The following is a 10,417-nucleotide window of genomic DNA, read 5'->3' as shown; positions in this document are numbered from 1 at the left end:
TCAACAAGAGTCTAGACAATGCTTCACAAACTTGGGCTCTCAAATCACACAACTTGCAACTGTGGTAAGCAAGCTTGAGCTGTATATACCCAAGGCACTATTCCTGTAGACTAGCGAGACCTAAGGTAGAAGATGTTGACTATGAGCTAATCGAGATGTTTAAAAAGGTACAAATTAATATCCCTTTGCTTAATGCTATTCAACAAATACCTACGTATGCTAAATTTCTAAAAGACTTGTGTACTAAGAAAAGAAAAGAAAAGGAATGGGAGAGAATAACTATTAGTAAGAATGTCTCTGCTTTGCTTAAAAAAGATATGCCTAAAAAATGTAAAGATCCGAGAATATTTACCTTACCATACAAAATAGGAGATAGAATTATCACTCATACCATGCTAGACCTAGGTGCATCAATAAATGTAATTCCTTTTCATGTCTATGAAGATCTCAAATTGAATGGACTACAAAAAAACGAATGTTTGCATACAACTAACGGATAGGTCATATATTCAACCCTTAGGAATTGTTGAAGATGTTTTATTGAGAGTCGGAGAATTAATCTTTCCTTTTGATTTTTATATTCTAAAAATGGATGAACCTTACTCTACTTCTTCCTCTAATATTCTACTTGGTAGACCCTTCATGAAAATTGCAAAAACATGAATAGACATAGATAAAGGGTCTTTGTCAGTAGAATTTAATGGAGAGGTGAAATCTTTCAACATTTATGATGCCATGAAATTTCCTGAAGAATATTTGTCTATTTATTCAATTGATACATACGATGTATTTAATGAATTGTTATTTTCAGTTGATGAAAATTTGGATTGTTTGGTTGTTCCTTCCATCGACCTCGAAGATGACGACTCTTTGATTGACTCTTTCTTTACTTCCAATGATTTTGATTTGAATGATAACCCCTCTAAAGATGATGATGTGGATTCTCAGGTACAAGAAATCGAGCTTAAGGCTCTTCCTTCTCACCTCAAGTATGTTTTCTTAGGAGAGAAAAAGTATTTCCTGTGATCATATCTAGAGAACTCACATCTTCTCAGGAAAGTTCACAAGTGGAAACATTGAAGAACCACAAGAAGGCGATTGGTTGGATTTTAGAAGATATCAAAGGGATAAGTCATTCCCTTTGCATGCACAAAATCATTTTTGAGGACGAAGCTAAGGCAACCGTTCAACCTCAAAGAAGGCTAAATCCAACCATGAAGGAAATTGTTCATAAGGAAATTCTTAAGCTACTTGAAGCCAGTATAATCTACCCAGTCCTAAACAATCAATGGGTAAGTTTAATACATGTGTACCAAAAAAGACTGGCATGACCATTGTTAAAGATGAAAAAGGAGAAATGATTCCCATGAGAGTGCAAAATGGTTGGAGAATGTGTATAGACTTTAAAAAACTCAACAAGGTAACAGAAAAAGATCATTTCCCTATATGTTTTATTGATAAATGGTTGAACAGTTAGGGGAAGCCGTATTTTTGTTTTCTTTATGGTTTTTCTGGATTCTATCAAATACTTATAGCACAGGAGGACCAAGAAAAGACTACCTTTACTTGCACTTATGGTATCTATGCATTTAGAAGAATGCCATTTGGGCTATGTAACGCCCCAGGTAAATTTTAAAGATGTATGATGAGCATATTCTCTTATTATGTTGAAAAATGCATAGAAATTTTCATGGACGACTTCACTGTGTATGGTAGTTCTTTCGAAAATTGTTTGCACCATTTGAGTTTGATCTTGAAAAGATGCATAGAAGCAAATTTAGTTTTGAATTATGAAAAATGTCATTTTATGGCTTCTCATGGAATAATGTTAGGACACCTTGTATCTTCCAAGGGCATAGAAGTTGATAAGGCTAAGATAAATGTCATAGCTAATCTTCCCTATCCTGAAAATATTAGGGAAGTCCACTTTTTTCTTGGTAGTGTAGGGTTCTACAGGAGGTTCATCAAGGATTTTTCCAAAACTGCATTCCCCCTATCAAGCCTTCTTAAAAAAGATGTTGTATTCAATTTCAACAAAGAATGCAAGGAAGCTTTTGACACACTTAAGGAGAAGTTGACATCGACTCCAATCTTTCAACCACTCCGATAGGACTTACCATTTGAAATCATGTGTGATGCTAGTAACCTAGCAGTGGGGGCAGTATTAGGATAAAGAGTTAACAAGAAATGCCATGTGATTTGTTTCACATCAAGAACACTCAACTCATCTCAAATCAACTATTCAACAACAGAAAAAGAATTTCTCTCTATAAGTTTTGCTTAGTTTAGATCTTATATTCTTGGTTTTCCAATAATCATTTATACTGACCATGTTGCTCTTAAGTACCTAATGACGAAAAAAGAATCAAAACCATGACTTGTCAGATGGATTCTCCTTTTACAAGAGTTTAACATAATCATCAAAGATTGAAAGGGATCTGAAAATTCAATGGCAGACCATCTAAGTCGAATCAAGCAAGAAGAAAAACTAATACTTAGTAGAGAAGACTTCCCAGATGAACATCTTGTCAAGGTTTCTTCCTTCTTACCATGGTAAACTACCTTATTACAGGTAAGTTTCCTCTTAACATGTCTTGGTCTAGAAAGTCTAAACTAAAAAGCGACTCTAAATACTATGTATGGGATCCTTCTGTCAAATCATTTGGAGACGTGTCCTTAACGAAGAATTTGAGTCTGTTCTATCATTTTGCCATGAACAAGCATATGGTGGTTATTTCAGTCCTAAACGAACCACTAGAAAAATCTTAGATTCAGGACTATTATGGGATTCTCTTTTTGCTGATTTGTATGCTTATTGTAAGTCTTGTGAAAAATGTCAAAAATCTGGATCTTTATCTAAAAGAAATGAAATGCCCTTAATTCTATTATTGTTTGTGAAATATTTGACATTTGAGGTTTAGATTTCATGGGTTAATTTTCTTCTTCGTTTGGATACTAGTATATTTTACTTATGGTTGATTATGTTTCCAAGTGGGTCGAAGCAATCTCCACTAGAACAAATGATTCATCTATCGTTTAAAAATTTCTTAAAACTAACATCTTCTCTAGATTTAGAATTCCTAGAGCCATAATAAGCGATCAAGGGACACATTTTTGTAATAGGACCATAGAAGCATTGTTGAAGAAATACAGATTTCACCACCATGTAGCAATCCCATATCATCCTCAAACAAATGGCCAAGCGGAAATTCAAATAAAGAAGTGAAAAACATTTTAGAAAAGACTGTGAACTTGAAAAGAAAAGATTGAAGTTCAAAACTTAATGATTCGGTATGGGCTTACATAACAGCTTATAAGACGCCTATAGGTACAACCCCGTTTAAAATTGTATATGGCAAGACATGCCATCTTCTAGTAGAGGTTAAACACAAGGCGTATTGGGCGGTGAAACAATGTAATTTGAATCTAGCCCAAGCTGGAAAGGAAAGACTCCTAGAACTACAACGATTGGAAGAGTTGAGACAAAATGCTTATGAAAATTCAAAAATTTACAATGAGAAAACCAAATCTTTTCATGACAAAGGTTTAATTAAAAAATACTTCAAAGTTGGACAAAAAATTTTGCTTTACAATTCTAGATTACAGTTAATTCTTGGAAAACTCAAGTCTAAGTGGCTAGGTCCTTTTGAAATTACTAGCATTTTCTCTTATGGCATAGTTGAAATAAAAAGTCTTAAAACAGGAAAAATCTCCAAGGTGAACGGGCACAGGCTCAAAATCAACAATGAAGGGCATGTAAACCAAGTCGAATTGGACTTGCGTTTAGCTAATCCCTCATACACATGATACCCTTCTTCACCAAAGTCGAGCAAACGGCGATAAAAATTTGCAAAAAGGGGACAATTTTTCTTTTCTTTTTTTTTTTTCATTTTTTTCATTCCTTATTTTCTTTCTTATTTTTAGCATAAATAGAATAATTGATTCTTTTTTTTTTCTTTGTAGGTTATCTCAATAAAAGAAAAAGGAGCCCTCAAATGAAACAAAACAAAAGCAAGGAAATTCTCTCTCAAGCAAATAAAAGATCAACAACAAAACCAAAGAAGTTCTCTCTACATCCCTTCTTTTTGTTTTCTTGCATTCATTTGCTTATTCTAAACATTGAGGACAATGTTCCACCTTATGTTTGGGGTGGGTAAATGATAACAGGTAGAAATGCACGTCATCTTAAGCCTTTTATTTAGAACTATGAGGATTGTTAAGTGAAATATACAGCGAATATATTAGGAATTCATGAGAAAACGAGTTTGCGCCCATCGGCATTAAGAATCTTGGCTAACCCACTATTATGCTTTATTATGCGTTCAATTGTTTATCTTTGTAGCTAACGCAAGAAGCGGACGCATACGCGGAAATCGGGCTATCACAAAGACGACCGCATGTGGAGAATTTCTCCATCACAAAGGCGAACGTATATGTTCGATGCATGGATGTTGCGGCCATCAACCGCATGCGTCCATCGCATAGAAGTTGCGGTCGTCAAGCGAATGTGATCATCGCTGAGAAGTTGTGGCCATCAAGCGAATGCGGTCATCGCAAGGAGATTGCGGCTATATAATGATAACCATAATAGAGGGATGAACGCATGGTTGGTGGAATGCAACTTGAACGCATACCTCGTGAGAATCAAAAAATAATGTTGACATTTCACCTACCACATCGTTAACAGCAGAGATTCAGAAAAGAACCATCGCGCCGCGAATGTTAGGATCAGAGAAGGTCCATTAATGTTGTCGGCAATTCAGCTCTATAAATAGAAGCCGTTGAATAGAATTTCAATTTATCCAAGGTTTTTCGCCTGAGGCTCGCCTTAAGGCGGATCCTTGTGATCCAGACCAAAGCGTGAGAAGATAGCTTGAGAGTTCTTCATCTCCTTCATCCATTCCGAGTAACACCCCAGCCTTCGTTAGAGTCAAAGCTCGAGAGAGTCTGTTCCACCGCCCATCCATGGCACCACCGACAACCTTGACACAAATCTACTGGAAGCAAGACCAATCTTCCAGCTATCCATTTCTCTTCTTTTCTTATATTGTATTGTATTACATTTTGACTTAAGGAATTAATACATTTTGTGATCAATGAATTTCTATATTTCCTTCGACTCCATCTCCATCTTCATTTACTTAGCATCCTTAACTTTCATTGCATCACTTAGTGAGATTGCTAGAGTATCGCATACTTAATCATGCGGCATAGAAATATGAAGCATGTAGCAAACTACCGGAAGGTGTGCGTTGCGAGAGTATTATGAGAAAATATTATTTGCTTAGTATGAAGCTGTAGAAATTCCTGTCTATAGGCGGATGCAATGTTTGTCTATGAGTAAAGTCAGCAACAACCAACTGCCTGGGAGGGTAAGTGGTTGGTCACATTAAGCAATGTAAGCCAGTATTCACTAGAGATAGGAATAATCTTACATCAGCCAGGTTTATGTGATTACCTTGTCTTATGAGTGCATCATTCATCATTTAGGCATACTTCGAAGAGTAGTCTAAAAACCAAATCTAAGTCTCGGGAGAGCGGATTAGATCGCATAAGCAATAATGGGGAACTTAGAGATAAGTTCCATTTGTTATTACACAGTGTATGCACCCTACGGATAGGATATTGCATGAGTCCAGAAGTAGGATACGGTGGTATGTGGTCATCACGTTCACGTGTGAGAGCACGTGAGCGGGTTATGGAGGCTTAGGCATAGGCTTCTCGACATTATCGTATATACATCGCATGCATCCTAGAGTTAGGCTCAAGTGTATATAGCATGATCGCATAGCTTACGTTGGCTGGGGTTACCATTGCGGTCAAGCTTAGGGTTGCGATGAAGACATCCTCACATTTTATCTATTTTTTCGTGCATTTTACTTCGCGTCGACAGTTGCCATGTCTCTACCTCTCATTTGTATTCTTATCGCTTAATCTGTTAGTTAGGAGTAGGAGTAGTTTGTAGCTTAAAACCCCCATCATTCTTTTATTTATCCGCTGCAAACACATCACCGCATACATTTAGCTACAAGTCCTTGAGTTCGACCTCGGGTCACTTGAGAAACTTGCGTTCGCGTTATACTTGGTGTGAGTGCAAGAAAACTTATGATAGGAATGCATGGTCATTGCATATAAGAGTAACGCATATTTTCATTCCAACGCATGACCACCGACACATGAGAACCAACGTATAACCTAAGACATGCATCGCATAATGCGTCCCACTAATTTTCATCATCAATAAACATTGCATGTTTTTGTTATTCTTTTGAGTAATCTTTGATGAACTTAAAAATAGCCTTAAAAATAGCCCCCTAAAATTATTTTTGCATAATTGAAACCCTCGGGCATCTGAGCTCGAGATTAATAGATTGTTGATTACTTAGATTGATTACATAAATTTGTTATATCTGAATAAATTTGAGGCTCTGATTCATCTCGATGGAATAATTTTGATAAATATGTCTATTGAATTCTTTAATCTTCAAAAGTCTATTTTTGCCTTGAATTCAATAAATTCATAATTGATAAATTCATATTTGCACATTTAAGAATCTCATTCATTTTGATTCTATGCATCAATTGTATTTACTCAATCTCTTGATTCTTATTGATGAAATTTTGATGACACACTCTTTCTAGTAATGATACAAACGAAATTTTAGATCTTCAAAGTTTTTTAACCAAAAATTTGAAACTCATTTTTCAAAAAAAAACTTTCTTTTCCTTTTAACTTCATTAACAAAATTGAAAACTTAATCTTTAGATTTATTTAGAACCTTTAAACTCTTGGAAATGTCATATCTACTTAATTTTCTTTGTTACCCCGATAGGAAAAAACTTTAGTCTAAGAACAACCATCTTGTTTTAGAGGCAAGATTAGATATAGAGGAATAAAAAAGGCCTAGTGTAAAAAAATAAAAAAAATAAAATAAAAAATAAAAAATAAAAAAAAATCCAGCACAAAAAAGGGGGCAAACTTGCGAATTGACATAACAAAACAACATAACCTTACTACCTTCATCATGTCTCTGTTAGGGCCCACGAGAAAAGAGTGATAGATTTCCAAAGGCGCAAGTGTGAAAGCTATCCCTCTAAGTAAAAGAAATGGCAATTACGTTTGGTGTGTGTGAGTTTATAAAAAAGGGATCCTCGTATGCCTTTATCCAATGCAAGTTAGGTACATCATAGACCGATAACTAGGCCAATATAAGGCGAAGAGGAATTGAAAATTGGATACCTCATTTCTATTAGTTTAGACCTTTAAGTAAACTAAAACTAGGTAGTCTTTTCTTTTATGATTTTGCAAGAAAAAAGACCTTTTCTTTTCAAATAAGTTTCAACCTTTTGTTAGCAAAACTTTGAATTTCTAAATGTTTGCTTATATCCTTACTTCCTTGACTGTTGAGAAAAGAGATGAGAATCAATTCATTTTGTGCAAAACACTTGATTGTATAGATCATTTGGAAGTGAAGATGAAAGTGTACCAACTTGAATTTGTTAATTTTGAATAAAAGAATGAAACTTTGAATAAACAAAAAATAAAAAATCATGTTTTTGTTTGAATGTATGCATATTTCTAACATAGACTTGCTTGAGACGACCAAGAGTTAAGTTGGGGTTGTTTTGTTAGGTTTTTAAATGATGTATATTTTCTATGTTAATTCCCCCAAAATTGTGTTAATTATTTGCTTTAATTGCTAATTTTGTAGGATTAAACGATCCTCGAAGCATTTTGGAGTCATTACAAGAAAATTGTGTCAAAAAGATTAAAAAAAAGACCAAGAAAATCAACAAATTGAAGAGAATCGAGTAAACACCCAGGAGAGCATCGAGTAAGGCTGTTGGATCATCGACCATCGAGTATTTAGCAGAATACTGTCAAATACCGTCGAATAAAGACTATCGAGTATTCAACCAATTTCCATCAAGTCATCGTCTATCGAGTCTTCGAGTTTCTTCTAATTTATTTTCCATCGAGTTAAATCAATCAAGTAAAGAACATCTAGAGCGTCAAGGATTGAGTATTGACCGTCGAGCGTCGAAGAGCGAGTATGAAACATAAAACTCGATGCGTTCATTCTTCTTTCCAGATTTTGACGTGATTCATCCGCACGCTTCACAATGCTTTGCTGCTGGTATAAATGAGTTTAGTTCTTCAGCGAACCGGGTTTCCTACGGGGAGATATCATTTTCTTTAGAAAATCCATCATTCTCTAGAGAGAAAAACTTAGAAGAAGAGAAACTTATTTGTGTTAGAGAGACTTCGATTTCCAAGATCGATTCTTGTAATTTTCTATGAGATTCAGTCAATTTGTACTCATACGTGTATCATTATGCAACTATAAATGGATTGCTTAAATAACTTCATCCTCCATGAGTAGGTACATCTTTTTCTTGGGGAACTATGTAATTAGGCATTTTCTTGAGACTTTTCTTGAATTTTCTTTCCTGTAATTACTTTCTTTTGAATGTTCTTGCTGAGATTTAGAATAAAATTGATTAATATTGAACTGATGACTCATGATTAATCAATTTTTGTATGCAAAAATTACATGGTTCTATAACAAAATTGTAATTGTAGTTGCAAAAATTAGTAGTCTTGATAGAAAATGTAGATTTCTTTTCCTCTTTTCTTTAAAGGATCAATTAATTTAAAACATTCTTATAATCAATCTTGAATTTTCAGTCTTTTAGTTTCAAGATTGGAATAGTTAAGAAAACCCATGAGTTTAATGCAATTTAGGGATTAATTGTGGAATGTCTTTAGGAAGCAATTAAGACCTAGATTAGGGTTAAGTGTGAAATTAGCTAATTAGGGCATTAGGAATTTATTCTTAATGAACAATTGAATAATCTAATTGCATGATTTCTTATTAAGTCAATGATAAAATTGTCTAGTTATATAAAATCTCCAAGATTTCATTTTCATTGAATTTTATCTCACAATCTCTTCCTTATTTCTCTCATCAATAAATTTCCTATATCAATTCTTGTCTTTTATTAGTTAGTTTCTTTTAGTTCTTAAAATAAAAAAATCCCCCCTTTTAATCTTTTGTATTTAGGAATTCAAATAGTCTAATTTTCGGCCAATTAATTGTGGATCTCTTAGGATCGACCTCTTACTTCCACTATTACTACATATTAGTTCTAGTTGTAGTTAGAGTTTTATAAATTTAATTTGTTTTGGGTAGATAGAACTAACGAAACCTACTTTACTCCGAACAATCGGGGAGGGTTGGTTCAATAAGCCTTCCATTTCAGAGGTAAGACCGAGTAGATTGCTGGAGACATAGGATGCAAGACGAAATTCACTCTTACCTGATTTAAGGATTGTAGAGAGGTTGTTATCTTAAGTATTGATTCCAAGTCTTAAACAAGGAGTATCACCCTTTCATTGGCCTGAGAGAGACTCAATTTAGTGAGGATCATAAACCAATTGTTCATTAGAGGATCAGTGGGACTTAAGAAGCAAGATGTAATTTCGATAGTAAAATAGCTTTAGACCCAACCGTTGTTACGAACAACCCGTGAAAGGTCAACTTACTGATCATGGTTAAATCAAGTGGACAAAAATATATTTACAATGGGGAAAGTGCAACCATCAAGCTATAGTGATATATCTTGATGGTTAACGAATATTGATTAATTCGTTTAAAGAGTTTAGTCGATTAATCTCAAATCGCTGGAGCTCATGATCTATAGGTCCATAAGATCCCTCTACTAGCTCGTAAAACATTACGCCTTGAATTAGAATATTGAGCGAATTTGAAGCGTTCAAATTGGAAATTAGGGTTTGAATTTGAAATCTTCAAATTCAATTTAGGGTTTGGATAATTATATTCGATATAATTAAACGTTTAATTTTGTTATAATTAAATGTTTAATTTTGTTAAAATTAAACGAAATATGAAAGTATAAAATATTTAAATATTGATAACATGAATAGGATTCATGTCTAGATTAGGTATTTTATTAACTTAATATTTGATATTAAATTATTAATTAATTAAATTTGTTTAATTAATTGTTTAAATTAAATCATTTTCAAATAAAGAAAATTGAATTTTGGAAATAGAATTTTAGTTTATTTTAACTAAAATTGAAAATTGATTTCAATTATTTTTTAAAATTGGTTTTAGTGGAAAAATCCAACATTTTAATGGATTGATCCCAAGATTAACACTTAGCCCACTAATGAGTGCAATTTGAAGTGTCAAATTGGTGGAAGTGTTAGTGCTTGCATGGATTCATTACTTCAATTTCAGAAATTGAAAAGGATGGATGTTGAATTATTTGATAATTCTAAGATTTTAAAACTCTCTCTCAAAAACCTCTCCAATTCCATCTTAATCCATCTCAATCTAAGTTTTCACCACTCAGTCCAAGGCTGAGAATAATAGAGAAGATCCTCTTG

Source organism: Benincasa hispida, chromosome 8, assembly GCF_009727055.1.
Source record: "Benincasa hispida cultivar B227 chromosome 8, ASM972705v1, whole genome shotgun sequence".
Lineage (NCBI taxonomy): Eukaryota > Viridiplantae > Streptophyta > Magnoliopsida > Cucurbitales > Cucurbitaceae > Benincasa > Benincasa hispida.
The sequence above is the reverse complement of the archived record's forward strand: the minus strand, read 5'-3'. Positions refer to the sequence as shown.